General features: G+C 39.9%; 32 non-coding genes and 5 pseudogenes across 32 annotated transcripts; all 37 read right to left on the bottom strand.

The window, feature by feature from the left end:
- Positions 1-73: 73 nt before the first annotated feature.
- LOC146015453 (5S ribosomal RNA) lies at positions 74-192 on the bottom strand. Its single transcript, XR_014448374.1, has one exon. It is a non-coding gene; the product is annotated as a 5S ribosomal RNA (ribosomal RNA).
- Positions 193-538: 346 nt separating this feature from the next.
- On the bottom strand, positions 539-657 carry LOC146016812 (5S ribosomal RNA). Its single transcript, XR_014449690.1, has one exon. It is a non-coding gene; the product is annotated as a 5S ribosomal RNA (ribosomal RNA).
- A 345-nt stretch (positions 658-1,002) lies between these two features.
- LOC146015779 (5S ribosomal RNA) lies at positions 1,003-1,121 on the bottom strand. The gene has a single exon (XR_014448689.1). It is a non-coding gene; the product is annotated as a 5S ribosomal RNA (ribosomal RNA).
- Positions 1,122-1,466: 345 nt separating this feature from the next.
- Positions 1,467-1,585, bottom strand: LOC146014880 (5S ribosomal RNA). Its single transcript, XR_014447821.1, has one exon. It is a non-coding gene; the product is annotated as a 5S ribosomal RNA (ribosomal RNA).
- Positions 1,586-1,930: 345 nt separating this feature from the next.
- Positions 1,931-2,049, bottom strand: LOC146016571 (5S ribosomal RNA). The gene has a single exon (XR_014449459.1). It is a non-coding gene; the product is annotated as a 5S ribosomal RNA (ribosomal RNA).
- A 345-nt stretch (positions 2,050-2,394) lies between these two features.
- Positions 2,395-2,503, bottom strand: LOC146011635 (5S ribosomal RNA; annotated as a pseudogene).
- A 345-nt stretch (positions 2,504-2,848) lies between these two features.
- On the bottom strand, positions 2,849-2,967 carry LOC146012936 (5S ribosomal RNA). The gene has a single exon (XR_014445928.1). It is a non-coding gene; the product is annotated as a 5S ribosomal RNA (ribosomal RNA).
- A 345-nt stretch (positions 2,968-3,312) lies between these two features.
- Positions 3,313-3,431, bottom strand: LOC146016008 (5S ribosomal RNA). Its single transcript, XR_014448911.1, has one exon. It is a non-coding gene; the product is annotated as a 5S ribosomal RNA (ribosomal RNA).
- A 345-nt stretch (positions 3,432-3,776) lies between these two features.
- LOC146011527 (5S ribosomal RNA) lies at positions 3,777-3,895 on the bottom strand (annotated as a pseudogene).
- Positions 3,896-4,241: 346 nt separating this feature from the next.
- On the bottom strand, positions 4,242-4,360 carry LOC146014776 (5S ribosomal RNA). Its single transcript, XR_014447720.1, has one exon. It is a non-coding gene; the product is annotated as a 5S ribosomal RNA (ribosomal RNA).
- Positions 4,361-4,705: 345 nt separating this feature from the next.
- On the bottom strand, positions 4,706-4,824 carry LOC146010273 (5S ribosomal RNA). The gene has a single exon (XR_014444788.1). It is a non-coding gene; the product is annotated as a 5S ribosomal RNA (ribosomal RNA).
- Positions 4,825-5,170: 346 nt separating this feature from the next.
- On the bottom strand, positions 5,171-5,289 carry LOC146011188 (5S ribosomal RNA; annotated as a pseudogene).
- Positions 5,290-5,635: 346 nt separating this feature from the next.
- Positions 5,636-5,754, bottom strand: LOC146011294 (5S ribosomal RNA; annotated as a pseudogene).
- A 345-nt stretch (positions 5,755-6,099) lies between these two features.
- LOC146016532 (5S ribosomal RNA) lies at positions 6,100-6,218 on the bottom strand. The gene has a single exon (XR_014449421.1). It is a non-coding gene; the product is annotated as a 5S ribosomal RNA (ribosomal RNA).
- Positions 6,219-6,564: 346 nt separating this feature from the next.
- Positions 6,565-6,683, bottom strand: LOC146016319 (5S ribosomal RNA). Its single transcript, XR_014449215.1, has one exon. It is a non-coding gene; the product is annotated as a 5S ribosomal RNA (ribosomal RNA).
- Positions 6,684-7,029: 346 nt separating this feature from the next.
- Positions 7,030-7,148, bottom strand: LOC146015006 (5S ribosomal RNA). Its single transcript, XR_014447941.1, has one exon. It is a non-coding gene; the product is annotated as a 5S ribosomal RNA (ribosomal RNA).
- Positions 7,149-7,494: 346 nt separating this feature from the next.
- LOC146016734 (5S ribosomal RNA) lies at positions 7,495-7,613 on the bottom strand. The gene has a single exon (XR_014449615.1). It is a non-coding gene; the product is annotated as a 5S ribosomal RNA (ribosomal RNA).
- Positions 7,614-7,958: 345 nt separating this feature from the next.
- LOC146016843 (5S ribosomal RNA) lies at positions 7,959-8,077 on the bottom strand. The gene has a single exon (XR_014449726.1). It is a non-coding gene; the product is annotated as a 5S ribosomal RNA (ribosomal RNA).
- Positions 8,078-8,422: 345 nt separating this feature from the next.
- On the bottom strand, positions 8,423-8,541 carry LOC146013645 (5S ribosomal RNA). Its single transcript, XR_014446617.1, has one exon. It is a non-coding gene; the product is annotated as a 5S ribosomal RNA (ribosomal RNA).
- Positions 8,542-8,887: 346 nt separating this feature from the next.
- On the bottom strand, positions 8,888-9,006 carry LOC146013644 (5S ribosomal RNA). The gene has a single exon (XR_014446616.1). It is a non-coding gene; the product is annotated as a 5S ribosomal RNA (ribosomal RNA).
- A 346-nt stretch (positions 9,007-9,352) lies between these two features.
- Positions 9,353-9,471, bottom strand: LOC146016732 (5S ribosomal RNA). The gene has a single exon (XR_014449613.1). It is a non-coding gene; the product is annotated as a 5S ribosomal RNA (ribosomal RNA).
- A 345-nt stretch (positions 9,472-9,816) lies between these two features.
- LOC146014084 (5S ribosomal RNA) lies at positions 9,817-9,935 on the bottom strand. Its single transcript, XR_014447041.1, has one exon. It is a non-coding gene; the product is annotated as a 5S ribosomal RNA (ribosomal RNA).
- Positions 9,936-10,280: 345 nt separating this feature from the next.
- On the bottom strand, positions 10,281-10,399 carry LOC146013643 (5S ribosomal RNA). The gene has a single exon (XR_014446615.1). It is a non-coding gene; the product is annotated as a 5S ribosomal RNA (ribosomal RNA).
- A 345-nt stretch (positions 10,400-10,744) lies between these two features.
- On the bottom strand, positions 10,745-10,863 carry LOC146013642 (5S ribosomal RNA). The gene has a single exon (XR_014446614.1). It is a non-coding gene; the product is annotated as a 5S ribosomal RNA (ribosomal RNA).
- Positions 10,864-11,208: 345 nt separating this feature from the next.
- Positions 11,209-11,327, bottom strand: LOC146013641 (5S ribosomal RNA). Its single transcript, XR_014446613.1, has one exon. It is a non-coding gene; the product is annotated as a 5S ribosomal RNA (ribosomal RNA).
- Positions 11,328-11,672: 345 nt separating this feature from the next.
- On the bottom strand, positions 11,673-11,791 carry LOC146016189 (5S ribosomal RNA). Its single transcript, XR_014449086.1, has one exon. It is a non-coding gene; the product is annotated as a 5S ribosomal RNA (ribosomal RNA).
- A 346-nt stretch (positions 11,792-12,137) lies between these two features.
- Positions 12,138-12,256, bottom strand: LOC146015316 (5S ribosomal RNA). The gene has a single exon (XR_014448241.1). It is a non-coding gene; the product is annotated as a 5S ribosomal RNA (ribosomal RNA).
- A 345-nt stretch (positions 12,257-12,601) lies between these two features.
- LOC146013640 (5S ribosomal RNA) lies at positions 12,602-12,720 on the bottom strand. Its single transcript, XR_014446612.1, has one exon. It is a non-coding gene; the product is annotated as a 5S ribosomal RNA (ribosomal RNA).
- Positions 12,721-13,065: 345 nt separating this feature from the next.
- LOC146016178 (5S ribosomal RNA) lies at positions 13,066-13,184 on the bottom strand. The gene has a single exon (XR_014449075.1). It is a non-coding gene; the product is annotated as a 5S ribosomal RNA (ribosomal RNA).
- Positions 13,185-13,529: 345 nt separating this feature from the next.
- Positions 13,530-13,648, bottom strand: LOC146014173 (5S ribosomal RNA). The gene has a single exon (XR_014447126.1). It is a non-coding gene; the product is annotated as a 5S ribosomal RNA (ribosomal RNA).
- Positions 13,649-13,993: 345 nt separating this feature from the next.
- LOC146016167 (5S ribosomal RNA) lies at positions 13,994-14,112 on the bottom strand. Its single transcript, XR_014449064.1, has one exon. It is a non-coding gene; the product is annotated as a 5S ribosomal RNA (ribosomal RNA).
- Positions 14,113-14,457: 345 nt separating this feature from the next.
- LOC146016531 (5S ribosomal RNA) lies at positions 14,458-14,576 on the bottom strand. The gene has a single exon (XR_014449420.1). It is a non-coding gene; the product is annotated as a 5S ribosomal RNA (ribosomal RNA).
- Positions 14,577-14,922: 346 nt separating this feature from the next.
- On the bottom strand, positions 14,923-15,041 carry LOC146010545 (5S ribosomal RNA; annotated as a pseudogene).
- Positions 15,042-15,387: 346 nt separating this feature from the next.
- LOC146014144 (5S ribosomal RNA) lies at positions 15,388-15,506 on the bottom strand. The gene has a single exon (XR_014447098.1). It is a non-coding gene; the product is annotated as a 5S ribosomal RNA (ribosomal RNA).
- Positions 15,507-15,852: 346 nt separating this feature from the next.
- LOC146017211 (5S ribosomal RNA) lies at positions 15,853-15,971 on the bottom strand. Its single transcript, XR_014450082.1, has one exon. It is a non-coding gene; the product is annotated as a 5S ribosomal RNA (ribosomal RNA).
- Positions 15,972-16,316: 345 nt separating this feature from the next.
- LOC146016508 (5S ribosomal RNA) lies at positions 16,317-16,435 on the bottom strand. Its single transcript, XR_014449399.1, has one exon. It is a non-coding gene; the product is annotated as a 5S ribosomal RNA (ribosomal RNA).
- Positions 16,436-16,780: 345 nt separating this feature from the next.
- LOC146015849 (5S ribosomal RNA) lies at positions 16,781-16,899 on the bottom strand. Its single transcript, XR_014448757.1, has one exon. It is a non-coding gene; the product is annotated as a 5S ribosomal RNA (ribosomal RNA).
- Positions 16,900-16,991: the final 92 nt, after the last annotated feature.

Raw genomic sequence — 16,991 nt, 5'->3', positions numbered from 1 at the left:
GCTGGCAATAAAAAGAAAAAGTTTCCAATTTAAATAGCTAGAGAATGAAAACAATTTGCCAGTAATGTGAAAAAACCTACAGCACCTGGTGTTCCCAGGTGGTCTCCCACCCAAGTACTAACCAGGCCCAACACTGCTTAGCTTCCAAGATCAGACAAGATTGGGCCTATCCAATGTGGTATGGCTGTAGGTGAGATACAGGCACTTTTTTGCCCTCTTCTACTTCTATCACCAGGTAAGCTAATAAAAAAGTTTCCTAACTGTATTGGCTTACTTAAAAAAAATCATGTGTTGGTAATGTAAAAAGACCTACAGGACATGATATTAGCAGGGGGTCTTAAATTAAGCTACTAAACAGGCTCAACACTGTTTAGCTGCCAAAAGCAGTTGGAATTGGGCCTAAACAGTGTGGTAAGTCTTTAGGTGATGGCTATTGTGACTGTTTGACCTCTTCCAAATGTCTGTACTGGCAATAAAAATAAAAAGTTTCCAATTTAAATAGCTAGAGAATAAAAACAATTTGCCTGTAATGTGAAAAAACATACAGCACCTGGTGTTCCCATCTGGTCTCCCACCCAAGTACTAACCAGGCCCAACACTGCTTAGCTTCCAAGATCAGACGAGATTGGGCCTATCCAATGTGGTATGGCTGTAGGTGAAATACAGGCACTTTTTTTCCCTCTTCTACTTCTATCACCAGGTAAGCTTATAAAAAAGTTTCCTAACTGTATTGGCTTACTGAAAAAAATCATGTGTTGGTAATGTAAAAAGACCTACAGGACATGATATTAGCAGGTGGTCTTAAATTAAACTACTAAAGAGGCTCAACACTGTTTAGCTGCCAAAAGCAGTTGGAATTGGGCCTAAACAGTGTGGTAAGTCTTTAGGTGATGGCTATTGTGTTTGTTTGACCTCTTCCAAATGTCTGTGCTGGCAATAAAAAGAAAAAGTTTCCTATTTAAATAGCTAGAGAATAAAAACAATTTGCCAGTAATGTGAAAAAACCTACAGCACCTGGTGTTCCCATGTGGTCTCCCACCCAAGTACTAACCAGGACCAACACTGCTTAGCTTCCAAGATCAGACGAGATTGGGCCTATCCAATGTGGTATGGCTGTAGGTGAGATACAGGCACTTTTTTGCACTCTTCTACTTCTATCACCAGGTAAGCTAATACAAAAGTTTCCTAACTGTATTGGCTTACTGAAAAAAATCATGTGTTGGTAATGTAAAAAGACCTACAGGACATGATATTAGCAGGGGGTCTTAAATTAAACTACTAAAGAGGCTCAACACTGTTTAGCTGCCAAAAGCAGTTGGAATTGGGCCTAAACAGTGTGGTAAGTCTTTAGGTGATGGCTATTGTGTCTGTTTGACCTCTTCCAAATGTCTGTGCTGGCAATAAAAAGAAAAAGTTTCCAATTTAAATAGCTAGAGAATAAAAACAATTTGCCTGTAATGTGAAAAAACCTACAGCACCTGGTGTTCCCAGGTGGTCTCCCACCCAAGTACTAACCAGGCCCAACCCTGCTTAGCTTCCAAGATCAGACGAGATTGGGCCTATCCAATGTGGTATGGCTGTAGGTGAGATACAGTCACTTTTTTGCCCTCTTCTACTTCTATCACCAGGTAAGCTAATAAAAAAGTTTCCTAACTGTATTGGCTTACTGAAAAAAATCATGTGTTGGTAATGTAAAAAGACCTACAGGACATGATATTAGCAGGGGGTCTTAAATTAAACTACTAAAGAGGCTCAACACTGTTTAGCTGCCAAAAGCAGTTGGAATTGGGCCTAAACAGTTTGGTAAGTCTTTAGGTGATGGCTATTGTGTCTGTTTGACCTCTTCCAAATGTCTGTGCTGGCAATAAAAAGAAAAAGTTTCCAATTTAAATAGCTAGAGAATAAAAACAATTTGCCAGTAATGTGAAAAAACCTACAGCACCTTGTGTTCCCAGGTGGTCTCCCACCCAAGTACTAACCAGGCCCAACACTGCTTAGCTTCCAAGATCAGACGAGATTGGGCCTATCCAATGTGGTATGGCTGTAGGTGAGATACAGGCACTTTTTTGCCCTCTTCTACTTCTATCACCAGGTAAGCTAATACAAAAGTTTCCTAACTGTATTTGCTTACTGAAAAAAATCATGTGTTGGTAATGTAAAAAGACCTACAGGATATGATATTAGCAGGGGGTCTTAAATTAAACTACTAAAGAGGCTCAACACTGTTTAGCTGCCAAAAGCAGTTGGAATTGGGCCTAAACAGTTTGGTAAGTCTTTAGGTGATGGCTATTGTGTCTGTTTGACCTCTTCCAAATGTCTGTGCCGGCAATAAAAAGAAAAAGTTTCCAATTTAAATAGCTAGAGAATAAAAACAATTTGCCAGTAATGTGAAAAATACTACAGCACCTGGTGTTCCCATGTGGTCTCCCACCCAAGTACTAACCAGGCCCAACACTGCTTAGCTTCCAAGATCAGGCCTATCCAATGTGGTATGGCTGTAGGTGAGTTAAAGGCACTTTTTTGCCCTCTTCTACTTCTATCACCAGGTAAGCTAATACAAAAGTTTCCTAACTGTATTGGCTTACTGAAAAAAATCATGTGTTGGTAATGTAAAAAGACCTACAGGACATAATATTAGCAGGGGGTCTTAAATTAAACTACTAAAGAGGCTCAACACTGTTTAGCTGCCAAAAGCAGTTGGAATTGGGCCTAAACAGTGTGGTAAGTCTTTAGGTGATGGCTATTGTGTCTGTTTGACCTCTTCCAAATGTCTGTACTGGCAATAAAAAGAAAAAGTTTCCAATTTAAATAGCTAGAGAATAAAAACAATTTGCCTGTAATGTGAAAAAACCTACAGCACCTGGTGTTCCCATGTGGTCTCCCACCCAAGTACTAACCAGGCCCAACACTGCTTAGCTTCCAAGATCAGATGAGATTGGGCCTATCCAATGTGGTATGGCTGTAGGTGAGATTCAGGCACTTTTTTGCCCTCTTCTACTTCTATCACCAGGTAAGCTAATAAAAAAGTTTCCTAACTGTATTGGCTTACTGAAAAAAATCATGTGTTGGTAATGTAAAAAGACCTACAGGACATGATATTAGCAGGGGGTCTTAAATTAAACTACTAAAGAGGGTTAACACTGTTTAGCTGCCAAAAGCAGTTGGAATTGGGCCTAAACAGTTTGGTAAGTCTTTAGGTGATGGCTATTGTGTCTGTTTGACCTCTTCCAAATGTCTGTACTGGCAATAAAAAGAAAAAGTTTCCAATTTAAATAGCTAGAGAATAAAAACAATTTGCCTGTAATGTGAAAAAACCTACAGCACCTGGTGTTCCCAGGTGGTCTCCCACCCAAGTACTAACCAGGCTCAACACTGCTTAGCTTCCAAGATCAGACGAGATTGGGCCTATCCAATGTGGTATGGCTGTAGGTGAGATACAGGCACTTTTTTGCCCTCTTCTACTTCTATCACCAGGTAAGCTAATACAAACGTTTCCTAACTGTATTGGCTTACTGAAAAAAATCATGTGTTGGTAATGTAAAAAGACCTACAGGACATGGTATTAGCAAGGGGTCTTAAATTAAACTACAAAAGAGGCTCAACACTGTTTAGCTGCCAAAAGCAGTTGGAATTGAGCCTAAACAGTGTGGTAAGTCTTTAGGTGATGGCTATTGTGTCTGTTTGACCTCTTTCAAATGTCTGTGCTGGCAATGAAAAGAAAAAGTTTCCAATTTAAATAGCTAGAGAATAAAAACAATTTGCCAGTAATGTGAAAAAACCTTGAGCACCTGGTGTTCCCAGGTGGTCTCCCACCCAAGTACTAACCAGAGCCAACACTGCTTAGCTTCCAAGATCAGACGAGATTGGGCCTATCCAATGTGGTATGGTTGTAGGTGAGATACAGGCACTTTTTTGCCCTCTTCTACTTCTATCACCAGGTAAGCTAATAAAAAAGTTTCCTAACTGTATTGGCTTACTTAAAAAAAATCATGTGTTGGTAATGTAAAAAGACCTACAGGACATGATATTAGCAGGGGGTCTTAAATTAAACTACTAAACAGGCTCAACACTGTTTAGCTGCCAAAAGCAGTTGGAATTGGGCCTAAACAGTGTGGTAAGTCTTTAGGTGATGGCTATTGTGTCTGTTTGACCTCTTCCAAATGTCTGTACTGGCAATAAAAAGAAAAAGTTTCCAATTTAAATAGCTAGAGAATAAAAACAATTTTCCTGTAATGTGAAAAAACCTACAGCACCTGGTGTTCACATGTGGTCTCCCACCCAAGTACTAACCAGGCCCAACACTGCTTAGCTTCCAAGATCAGACGAGATTGGGCCTATCCAATGTGGTATGGCTGTAGGTGAGATACAGGCACTTTTTTGCCCTCTTCTACTTCTATCACCAGGTAAGCTAATAAAAAAGTTTCCTAACTGTATTGACTTACTGAAAAAAATCATGTGTTGGTAATGTAAAAAGACCTACAGGACATGATATTAGCAGGGGGTCTTAAATTAAACTACTAAAGAGGCTCAACACTGTTTAGCTGCCAAAAGCAGTTGGAATTGGGCCTAAACAGTGTGGTAAGTCTTTAGGTGATGGCTATTGTGTCTGTTTGACCTCTTCCAAATGTCTGTACTGGCAATAAAAAGAAAAAGTTTCCAATTTAAATAGCTAGAGAATAAAAACAATTTGCCAGTAATGTGAAAAAAACTACAGCACCTGGTGTTCCCATGTGGTCTCCCACCCAAGTACTAACCAGGCCCAACACTGCTTAGCTTCCAAGATCAGACGAGATTGGGCCTATCCAACTTGGTATGGCTGTAGGTGAGATGCACGCACTTTTTTGCCCTCTTCTACTTCTATCACCAGGTAAACTAATACAAAAGTTTCCTAACTGTATTGGCTTAATGAAAAAAATCATGTGTTGGTAATGTAAAAAGACCTACAGGACATGATATTAGCAGGGGGTCTTAAATTAAACTACAAAAGAGGCTCAACACTGTTTAGCTGCCAAAAGCAGTTGGAATTGAGCCTAAACAATGTGGTAAGTCTTTAGGTGATGGCTATTGTGTCTGTTTGACCTCTTCCAAATGTCTGTGCTGGCAATAAAAAGAAAAAGTTTCCAATTTAAATAGCTAGAGAATAAAAAACAATTTGCCAGTAATGTGAAAAAAGCTACAGCACCTGGTGTTCACATGTGGTCTCCCACCTAAGTACTAACCAGGCCCAACACTGCTTAGCTTCCAAGATTAGACGAGATTGGGCCTATCCAATGTGGTATGGCTGTAGGTGAGATGCAGGCACTTTTTTGCCCTCTTCTACTTCTATCACCTGGTAAGCTAATAAAAAAGTTTCCTAACTGTATTGGCTTACTGAAAAAAATCATGTGTTGGTAATGTAAAAAGACCTACAGGACATGATATTAGCAGGGGGTCTTAAATTAAACTACAAAAGAGGCTCAACACTGTTTAGCTGCCAAAAGCAGTTGGAATTGAGCCTAAACAGTGTGGTAAGTCTTTAGGTGATGGCTATTGTGTCTGTTTGACCTCTTCCAAATGTCTGTACTGGCAATAAAAAGAAAAAAGTTTCCAATTTAAATAGCTAGAGAATAAAAACAATTTGCCAGTAATGTGAAAAAACCTACAGCACCTGGTGTTCCCATGTGGTCTCCCACCTAAGCACTAACCAGGCCCAACACTGCTTAGCTTCCAAGATCAGATGACATTGGGCCTACCCAATGTGGTATGGCTGTAGGTGAGATACAGGCACTTTTTTGCCCTCTTCTACTTCTATCACCTGGTAAGCTAATAAAAAAGTTTCCTAACTGTATTGGCTTACTGAAAAAAATCATGTGTTGGTAATGTAAAAAGACCTACAGGACATGATATTAGCAGGGGGTCTTAAATTAAACTACTAAACAGGCTCAACACTGTTTAGCTGCCAAAAGCAGTTGGAATTGAGCCTAAACAGTGTGGTAAGTCTTTAGGTGATGGCTATTGTGTCTGTTTGACCTCTTCCAAATGTCTGTGCTGGCAATAAAAAAAAAAAGTTTCCAATTTAAATAGCTAGAGAATAAAAAAAATTTGCCAGTAATGTGAAAAAACCTACAGCACCTGGTGTTCCCAGGTGGTCTCCCACCTAAGTACTAACCAGGGCCAACACTGCTTAGCTTCCAAGATCAGACGAGATTGGGCCTATCCAATGTGGTATGGCTGTAGGTGAGATACAGGCACTTTTTTGCCCTCTTCTACTTCTATCACCAGGTAAGCTAATAAAAAAGTTTCCTAACTGTATTGGCTTACTGAAAAAAATCATGTGTTGGTAATGTAAAAAGACCTACAGGACATGATATTAGCAGGGGGTCTTAAATTAAACTACTAAAGAGGCTCAACACTGTTTAGCTGCCAAAAGCAGTTGGAATTGGGCCTAAACAGTGTGGTAAGTCTTTAGGTGATGGCTATTGTGTCTGTTTGACCTCTTCCAAATGTCTGTACTGGCAATAAAAAGAAAAAGTTTCCAATTTAAATAGCTAGAGAATAAAAAACAATTTGCCAGTAATGTGAAAAAACCTACAGCACCTGGTGTTCCCATGTGGTCTCCCACCCAAGTACTAACCAGGCCCAACACTGCTTAGCTTCCAAGAACAGACGAGATTGGGCCTATCCAATGTGGTATGACTGTAGGTGAGATACAGGCACTTTTTTGCCCTCTTCTACTTCTATCACCAGGTAAGCTAATACAAAAGTTTCCTAACTGTATTGGCTTACTGAAAAAAATCATGTGTTGGTAATGTAAAAAGACCTACAGGACATGATATTAGCAGGGGGTCTTAAATTAAACTACAAAAGAGGCTCAACACTGTTTAGCTGCCAAAAGCAGTTGGAATTGAGCCTAAACAGTGTGGTAAGTCTTTAGGTGATGGCTATTGTGTCTGTTTGACCTCTTCCAAATGTCTGTACTGGCAATAAAAAGAAAAAGTTTCCAATTTAAATAGCTAGAGAATAAAAAACAATTTGCCAGTAATGTGAAAAAACCTACAGCACCTGGTGTTCCCATGTGGTCTCCCACCCAAGTACTAACCAGGCCCAACACTGCTTAGCTTCCAAGATCAGACGAGATTGGGCCTATCCAATGTAGTATGGCTGTAGGTGAGTTAAAGCCACTTTTTTGCCCTCTTCTACTTCTATCACCAGGTAAGCTAATACAAAAGTTTCCTAACTGTATTGGCTTACTGAAAAAAATCATGTGTTGGTAATGTAAAAAGACCTACAGGACATGATATTAGCAGGGGGTCTTAAATTAAACTACAAAAGAGGCTCAACACTGTTTAGCTGCCAAAAGCAGTTGGAATTGAGCCTAAACAGTGTGGTAAGTCTTTAGGTGATGGCTATTGTGTCTGTTTGACCTCTTCCAAATGTCTGTGCTGGCAATAAAAATAAAAAAGTTTCCAATATAAATAGCTAGAGAATAAAAACAATTTGCCAGTAATGTGAAAAAACCTACAGCACCTGGTGTTCCCATGTGGTCTCCCACCCAAGTACTAACCAGGCCCTACACTGCTTAGCTTCGAAGATCAGACGAGATTGGGCCTATCCAATGTGGTATGGCTGTAGGTGAGTTAAAGGCACTTTTTTGCCCTCTTCTACTTCTATCACCAGGTAAGCTAATACAAAAGTTTCCTAACTGTATTGGCTTACTGAAAAAAATCATGTGTTGGTAATGTAAAAAGACCTACAGGACATGATATTAGCAGGGGGTCTTAAATTAAACTACAAAAGAGGCTCAACACTGTTTAGCTGCCAAAAGCAGTTGTAATTGAGCCTAAACAGTGTGGTAAGTCTTTAGGTGATGGCTATTGTGTCTGTTTGACCTCTTCCAAATGTCTGTGCTGGCAATAAAAAGAAAAAGTTTCCAATTTAAATAGCTAGAGAATAAAAACAATTTGCCTGTAATGTGAAAAAACCTACAGCATCTGGTGTTCCCATGTGGTCTCCCACCCAAGTACTAACCAGGCCCAACACTGCTTATCTTCCAAGATCAGACGAGATTGGGCCTATCCAATGTGGTATGGCTGTAGGTGAAATCCAGGCACTTTTTTTCCCTCTTCTACTTCTATCACCAGGTAAGCTTATAAAAAAGTTTCCTAACTGTATTGGCTTACTGAAAAAAATCATGTGTTGGTAATGTAAAAAGACCTACAGGACATGATATTAGCAGGGGGTCTTAAATTAAACTACTAAAGAGGCTCAACACTGTTTAGCTGCCAAAAGCAGTTGGAATTGGGCCTAAACAGTGTGGTAAGTCTTTAGGTGATGGCTATTGTGTTTGTTTGACCTCTTCCAAATGTCTGTGCTGGCAATAAAAAGAAAAAGTTTCCTATTTAAATAGCTAGAGAATAAAAACAATTTGCCAGTAATGTGAAAAAACCTACAGCACCTGGTGTTCCCATGTGGTCTCCCACCCAAGTACTAACCAGGCCCAACACTGCTTAGCTTCCAAGATCAGACGAGATTGGGCCTATCCAATGTGGTATGGCTGTAGGTGAGATACAGGCACTTTTTTGCACTCTTCTACTTCTATCACCAGGTAAGCTAATACAAAAGTTTCCTAACTGTATTGGCTTACTGAAAAAAATCATGTGTTGGTAATGTAAAAAGACCTACAGGACATGATATTAGCAGGGGGTCTTAAATTAAACTACTAAAGAGGCTCAACACTGTTTAGCTGCCAAAAGCAGTTGGAATTGGGCCTAAACAGTGTGGTAAGTCTTTAGGTGATGGCTATTGTGTCTGTTTGACCTCTTCCAAATGTCTGTGCTGGCAATAAAAAGAAAAAGTTTCCAATTTAAATAGCTAGAGAATAAAAACAATTTGCCAGTAATGTGAAAAAAACCTACAGCACCTGGTGTTCCCATGTGGTCTCCCACCCAAGTACTAACCAGGCCCAACACTGCTTAGCTTCCAAGATCAGACGAGATTGGGCCTATCCAATGTGGTATGGCTGTAGGTGAGTTAAAGGCACTTTTTTGCCCTCTTCTACTTCTATCACCAGGTAAGCTAATACAAAAGTTTCCTAACTGTATTGGCTTACTGAAAAAAATCATGTGTTGGTAATGTAAAAAGACCTACAGGACATGATATTAGCAGGGGGTCTTAAATTAAACTACAAAAGAGGCTCAACACTGTTTAGCTGCCAAAAGCAGTTGGAATTGAGCCTAAACAGTGTGGTAAGTCTTTAGGTGATGGCTATTGTGTCTGTTTGACCTCTTCCAAATGTCTGTGCTGGCAATAAAAATAAAAAAGTTTCCAATATAAATAGCTAGAGAATAAAAACAATTTGCCAGTAATGTGAAAAAACCTACAGCACCTGGTGTTCCCATGTGGTCTCCCACCCAAGTACTAACCAGGCCCTACACTGCTTAGCTTCGAAGATCAGACGAGATTGGGCCTATCCAATGTGGTATGGCTGTAGGTGAGTTAAAGGCACTTTTTTGCCCTCTTCTACTTCTATCACCAGGTAAGCTAATACAAAAGTTTCCTAACTGTATTGGCTTACTGAAAAAAATCATGTGTTGGTAATGTAAAAAGACCTACAGGACATGATATTAGCAGGGGGTCTTAAATTAAACTACAAAAGAGGCTCAACACTGTTTAGCTGCCAAAAGCAGTTGTAATTGAGCCTAAACAGTGTGGTAAGTCTTTAGGTGATGGCTATTGTGTCTGTTTGACCTCTTCCAAATGTCTGTGCTGGCAATAAAAAGAAAAAGTTTCCAATTTAAATAGCTAGAGAATAAAAACAATTTGCCTGTAATGTGAAAAAACCTACAGCACCTGGTGTTCCCATGTGGTCTCCCACCCAAGTACTAACCAGGCCCAACACTGCTTATCTTCCAAGATCAGACGAGATTGGGCCTATCCAATGTGGTATGGCTGTAGGTGAAATCCAGGCACTTTTTTTCCCTCTTCTACTTCTATCACCAGGTAAGCTTATAAAAAAGTTTCCTAACTGTATTGGCTTACTGAAAAAAATCATGTGTTGGTAATGTAAAAAGACCTACAGGACATGATATTAGCAGGGGGTCTTAAATTAAACTACTAAAGAGGCTCAACACTGTTTAGCTGCCAAAAGCAGTTGGAATTGGGCCTAAACAGTGTGGTAAGTCTTTAGGTGATGGCTATTGTGTTTGTTTGACCTCTTCCAAATGTCTGTGCTGGCAATAAAAAGAAAAAGTTTCCTATTTAAATAGCTAGAGAATAAAAACAATTTGCCAGTAATGTGAAAAAACCTACAGCACCTGGTGTTCCCATGTGGTCTCCCACCCAAGTACTAACCAGGCCCAACACTGCTTAGCTTCCAAGATCAGACGAGATTGGGCCTATCCAATGTGGTATGGCTGTAGGTGAGATACAGGCACTTTTTTGCACTCTTCTACTTCTATCACCAGGTAAGCTAATACAAAAGTTTCCTAACTGTATTGGCTTACTGAAAAAAATCATGTGTTGGTAATGTAAAAAGACCTACAGGACATGATATTAGCAGGGGGTCTTAAATTAAACTACTAAAGAGGCTCAACACTGTTTAGCTGCCAAAAGCAGTTGGAATTGGGCCTAAACAGTGTGGTAAGTCTTTAGGTGATGGCTATTGTGTCTGTTTGACCTCTTCCAAATGTCTGTGCTGGCAATAAAAAGAAAAAGTTTCCAATTTAAATAGCTAGAGAATAAAAACAATTTGCCAGTAATGTGAAAAAACCTACAGCACCTGGTGTTCCCATGTGGTCTCCCACCCAAGTACTAACCAGGCCCAACACTGCTTAGCTTCCAAGATCAGACGAGATTGGGCCTATCCAATGTGGTATGGCTGTAGGTGAGTTAAAGGCACTTTTTTGCCCTCTTCTACTTCTATCACCAGGTAAGCTAATACAAAAGTTTCCTAACTGTATTGGCTTACTGAAAAAAATCATGTGTTGGTAATGTAAAAAGACCTACAGGACATGATATTAGCAGGGGGTCTTAAATTAAACTACAAAAGAGGCTCAACACTGTTTAGCTGCCAAAAGCAGTTGGAATTGAGCCTAAACAGTGTGGTAAGTCTTTAGGTGATGGCTATTGTGTCTGATTGACCTCTTCCAAATGTCTGTGCTGGCAATAAAAAGAAAAACTTTCCAATTTAAATAGCTAGAGAATAAAAACAATTTGCCAGTAATGTGAAAAAACCTACAGCACCTGGTGTTCCCATGTGGTCTCCCACCCAAGTACTAACCAGGCCCAACACTGCTTAGCTTCCAAGATCAGACGAGATTGGGCCTATCCAATGTGGTATGGCTGTAGGTGAGATACAGGCACTTTTTTGCCCTCTTCTACTTCTATCACCAGGTAAGCTAATACAAAAGTTTCCTAACTGTATTGGCTTACTGAAAAAAATCATGTGTTGGTAGTGTAAAAAGACCTACAGGACATGATATTAGCAGGGGGTCTTAAATTAAACTACAAAAGAGGCTCAACACTGTTTAGCTGCCAAAAGCAGTTGGAATTGAGCCTAAACAGTGTGGTAAGTCTTTAGGTGATGGCTATTGTGTCTGTTTGACCTCTTCCAAATGTCTGTGCTGGCAATAAAAAGAAAAAGTTTCCAATTTAAATAGCTAGAGAATGAAAACAATTTGCCAGTAATGTGAAAAAACCTACAGCACCTGGTGTTCCCAGGTGGTCTCCCACCCAAGTACTAACCAGGCCCAACACTGCTTAGCTTCCAAGATCAGACGAGATTGGGCCTATCCAATGTGGTATGGCTGTAGGTGAGATACAGGCACTTTTTTGCCCTCTTCTACTTCTATCACCAGGTAAGCTAATAAAAAAGTTTCCTAACTGTATTGGCTTACTTAAAAAAAATCATGTGTTGGTAATGTAAAAAGACCTACAGGACATGATATTAGCAGGGGGTCTTAAATTAAGCTACTATACAGGCTCAACACTGTTTAGCTGCCAAAAGCAGTTGGAATTGGGCCTAAAAAGTGTGGTAAGTCTTTAGGTGATGGCTATTGTGTCTGTTTGACCTCTTCCAAATGTCTGTACTGGCAATAAAAATAAAAAGTTTCCAATTTAAATAGCTAGAGAATAAAAACAATTTGCCTGTAATGTGAAAAAACATACAGCACCTGGTGTTCCCATGTGGTCTCCCACCCAAGTACTAACCAGGCCCAACACTGCTTAGCTTCCAAGATCAGACGAGATTGGGCCTATCCAATGTGGTATGGCTGTAGGTGAGATACAGGCACTTTTTTGCCCTCTTCTACTTCTATCACCAGGTAAGCTAATAAAAAAGTTTCCTAACTGTATTGGCTTACTGAAAAAAATCATGTGTTGGTAATGTAAAAAGACCTACAGGACATGATATTAGCAGGGGGTCTTAAATTAAACTACTAAAGAGGCTCAACACTGTTTAGCTGCCAAAAGCAGTTGGAATTGGGCCTAAACAGTTTGGTAAGTCTTTAGGTGATGGCTATTGTGTCTGTTTGACCTCTTCCAAATGTCTGTGCTGGCAATAAAAAGAAAAAGTTTCCTATTTAAATAGCTAGAGAATAAAAACAATTTGCCAGTAATGTGAAAAAACCTACAGCACCTGGTGTTCCCATGTGGTCTCCCACCCAAGTACTAACCAGGCCCAACACTGCTTAGCTTCCAAGATCAGACGAGATTGGGCCTATCCAATGTGGTATGGCTGTAGGTGAGTTTAAGGCACTTTTTTGCCCTCTTCTACTTCTATCACCAGGTAAGCTAATACAAAAGTTTCCTAACTGTATTGGCTTACTGAAAAAAATCATGTGTTGGTAATGTAAAAAGACCTACAGGACATGATATTAGCAAGGGGTCTTAAATTAAACTACAAAAGAGGCTCAACACTGTTTAGCTGCCAAAAGCAGTTGGAATTGAGCCTAAACAGTGTGGTAAGTCTTTAGGTGATGGCTATTGTGTCTGTTTGACCTCTTCCAAATGTCTGTGCTGGCAATAAAAAGAAAAAGTTTCCAATTTAAATAGCTAGAGAATAAAAACAATTTGCCAGTAATGTGAAAAAACCTACAGCACCTGGTGTTCCCAGGTGGTCTCCCACCCAAGTACTAACCAGGCCCAACACTGCTTAGCTTCCAAGATCAGACGAGATTGGGCCTATCCAATGTGGTATGGCTGTAGGTGAGATACAGGCACTTTTTTGCCCTCTTCTACTTCTATCACCAGGTAAGCTAATAAAAAAGTTTCCTAACTGTATTGGCTTACTGAAAAAAATCATGTGTTGGTAATGTAAAAAGACCTACAGGACATGATATTAGCAGGGGGTCTTAAATTAAACTACAAAAGAGGCTCAACACTGTTTAGCTGCCAAAAGCAGTTGGAATTGAGCCTAAACAATGTGGTAAGTCTTTAGGTGATGGCTATTGTGTCTGTTTGACCTCTTCCAAATGTCTGTGCTGGCAATAAAAAGAAAAAGTTTCCAATATAAATAGCTAGAAAATAAAAACAATTTGCCAGTAATGTGAAAAAACCTACAGCACCTGGTGTTCCCATGTGGTCTCCCACCTAAGTACTAACCAGGCCCAACACTGCTTAGCTTCCAAGATCAGACGAGATTGGGCCTATCCAATGTGGTATGGCTGTAGGTGAGATACAGGCACTTTTTTGCCCTCTTCTACTTCTATCACCTGGTAAGCTAATAAAAAAGTTTCCTAACTGTATTGGCTTACTGAAAAAAATCATGTGTTGGTAATGTAAAAAGACCTACAGGACATGATATTAGCAGGGGGTCTTAAATTAAACTACTAAACAGGCTCAACACTGTTTAGCTGCCAAAAGCAGTTGGAATTGAGCCTAAACAGTGTGGTAAGTCTTTAGGTGATGGCTATTGTGTCTGTTTGACCTCTTCCAAATGTCTGTGCTGGCAATAAAAAGAAAAAGTTTCCAATATAAATAGCTAGAGAATAAAAACAATTTGCCAGTAATGTGAAAAAACCTACAGCACCTGGTGTTCCCAGGTGGTCTCCCACCCAAGTACTAACCAGGCCCAACACTGCTTAGCTTCCAAGATCAGACGAGATTGGGCCTATCCAATGTGGTATGGCTGTAGGTGAGATGCAGGCACTTTTTTGCCCTCTTCTACTTCTATCACCAGGTAAGCTAATACAAAAGTTTCCTAACTGTATTGGCTTACTGAAAAAAATCATGTGTTGGTAATGTAAAAAGACCTACAGGACATGATATTAGCAGGGGGTCTTAAATTAAACTACAAAAGAGGCTCAACACTGTTTAGCTGCCAAAAGCAGTTGGAATTGAGCCTAAACAGTGTGGTAAGTCTTTAGGTGATGGCTATCGTGTCTGTTTGACCTCTTCCAAATGTCTGTGCTGGCAATAAAAAGAAAAAGTTTCCAATTTAAATAGCTAGAGAATAAAAACAATTTGCCAGTAATGTGAAAAAACCTACAGCACCTGGTGTTCCCAGGTGGTCTCCCACCTAAGTACTAACCAGGGCCAACACTGCTTAGCTTCCAAGATCAGACGAGATTGGGCCTATCCAATGTGGTATGGCTGTAGGTGAGATACAGGCACTTTTTTGCCCTCTTCTACTTCTATCACCAGGTAAGCTAATAAAAAAGTTTCCTAACTGTATTGGCTTACTTAAAAAAAATCATGTGTTGGTAATGTAAAAAGACCTACAGGACATGATATTAGCAGGGGGTCTTAAATTAAACTACTAAACAGGCTTAACACTGTTTAGCTGCCAAAAGCAGTTGGAATTGGGCCTAAACAGTGTGGTAAGTCTTTAGGTGATGGCTATTGTGTCTGTTTGACCTCTTCCAAATGTCTGTACTGGCAATAAAAAGAAAAAGTTTCTAATCTAAATAGCTAGAGAATAAAAACAATTTGCCTGTAATGTGAAAAAACCTACAGCACCTGGTGTTCCCATGTAGTCTCACACCCAAGTACTAACCAGGCCCAACACTGCTTAGCTTCCAAGATCAGACGAGATTGGGCCTATCCAATGTGGTATGGCTGTAGGTGAGATACTGGCACTTTTTTGCCCTCTTCTACTTCTATCACCAGGTAAGCTAATAAAAAAGTTTCCTAACTGTATTGGCTTACTGAAAAAAATCATGTGTTGGTAATGTAAAAAGACCTACAGGACATGATATTAGCAGGGGGTCTTAAATTAAACTACTAAAGAGGCTCAACACTGTTTAGCTGCCAAAAGCAGTTGGAATTGGGCCTAAACAGTGTGGTAAGTCTTTAGGTGATGGCTATTGTGTCTGTTTGACCTCTTCCAAATGTCTGTACTGGCAATAAAAAGAAAAAGTTTCCAATTTAAATAGCTAGAGAATAAAAAACAATTTGCCAGTAATGTGAAAAAACCTACAGCACCTGGTGTTCCCATGTGGTCTCCCACCCAAGTACTAACCAGGCCCAACACTGCTTAGCTTCCAAGATCAGACGAGATTGGGCCTATCCAATGTGGTATGACTGTAGGTGAGATACAGGCACTTTTTTGCCCTCTTCTACTTCTATCACCAGGTAAGCTAATACAAAAGTTCCCTAACTGTATTGGCTTACTAAAAAAAAATCATGTGTTGGTAATGTAAAAAGACCTACAGGACATGATATTAGCAGGGGGTCTTAAATGAAACTACAAAAGAGGCTCAACACTGTTTAGCTGCCAAAAGCAGTTGGAATTGAGCCTAAACAGTGTGGTAAGTCTTTAGGTGATGGCTATTGTGTCTGTTTGACCTCTTTCAAATGTCTGTGCTGGCAATAAAAAGAAAAAGTTTCCAATTTAAATAGCTAGAGAATAAAAACAATTTGCCAGTAATGTGAAAAAAACTACAGCACCTGGTGTTCCCAGGTGGTCTCCCACCCAAGTACTAACCAGGCCCAACACTGCTTAGCTTCCAAGATTAGACGAGATTGGGCCTATCCAATGTGGTATGGCTGTAGGTGAGATACAGGCACTTTTTTGCCCTCTTCTACTTCTATCACCAGGTAAGCTAATAAAAAAGTTTCCTAACTGTATTGGCTTACTGAAAAAAATCATGTGTTGGTAATGTAAAAAGACCTACAGGACATGATATTAGCAGGGGGTCTTAAATTAAACTACTAAACAGGCTCAACACTGTTTAGCTGCCAAAAGCAGTTGGAATTGGGCCTAAACAGTGTGGTAAGTCTTTAGGTGATGGCTATTGTGTCTGTTTGACCTCTTCCAAATGTCTGTACTGGCAATAAAAAGAAAAAGTTTCCAATTTAAATAGCTAGAGAATAAAAACAATTTGCCTGTAATGTGAAAAAACCTACAGCACCTGGTGTTCCCATGTGGTCTCCCACCCAAGTACTAACCAGGCCCAACACTGCTAAGCTTCCAAGATCAGACGAGATTGGGCCTATCCAATGTGGTATGGCTGTAGGTGAGATACAGGCACTTTTTTGCCCTCTTCTACTTCTATCACCAGGTAAGCTAATAAAAAAGTTTCCTAACTGTATTGGCTTACTGAAAAAAATCATGTGTTGGTAATGTAAAAAGACCTACAGGACATGATATTAGCAGGGGGTCTTAAATTAAACTACTAAAGAGGCTCAACACTGTTTAGCTGCCAAAAGCAGTTGGAATTGGGCCTAAACAGTGTGGTAAGTCTTTAGGTGATGGCTATTGTGTCTGTTTGACCTCTTCCAAATGTCTGTACTGGCAATAAATAGAAAAAGTTTCCAATTTAAATAGCTAGAGAATAAAAACAATTTGCCTGTAATGTGAAAAAACCTACAGCACCTGGTGTTCCCATGTGGTCTCCCACCCAAGTATTAACCAGGCCCAACACTGCTTAGCTTCCAAGATCAGACGAGATTGGGCCTATCCAATGTGGTATGGCTGTAGGTGAGACACAGGCACTTTTTTGCCCTCTTCTACTTCTATCACCAGGTAAGCTAATACAAAAGTTTCCTAACTGTATTGGCTTACTGAAAAAAAT

The sequence above is a fragment of the Crinia signifera genome, chromosome 6, assembly GCF_055691185.1.
Source record: "Crinia signifera chromosome 6, ASM5569118v1, whole genome shotgun sequence".
In the NCBI taxonomy this organism is placed as follows: Eukaryota; Metazoa; Chordata; class Amphibia; order Anura; family Myobatrachidae; genus Crinia; species Crinia signifera.
This window is presented reverse-complemented; position numbering and strand designations above follow the sequence as displayed.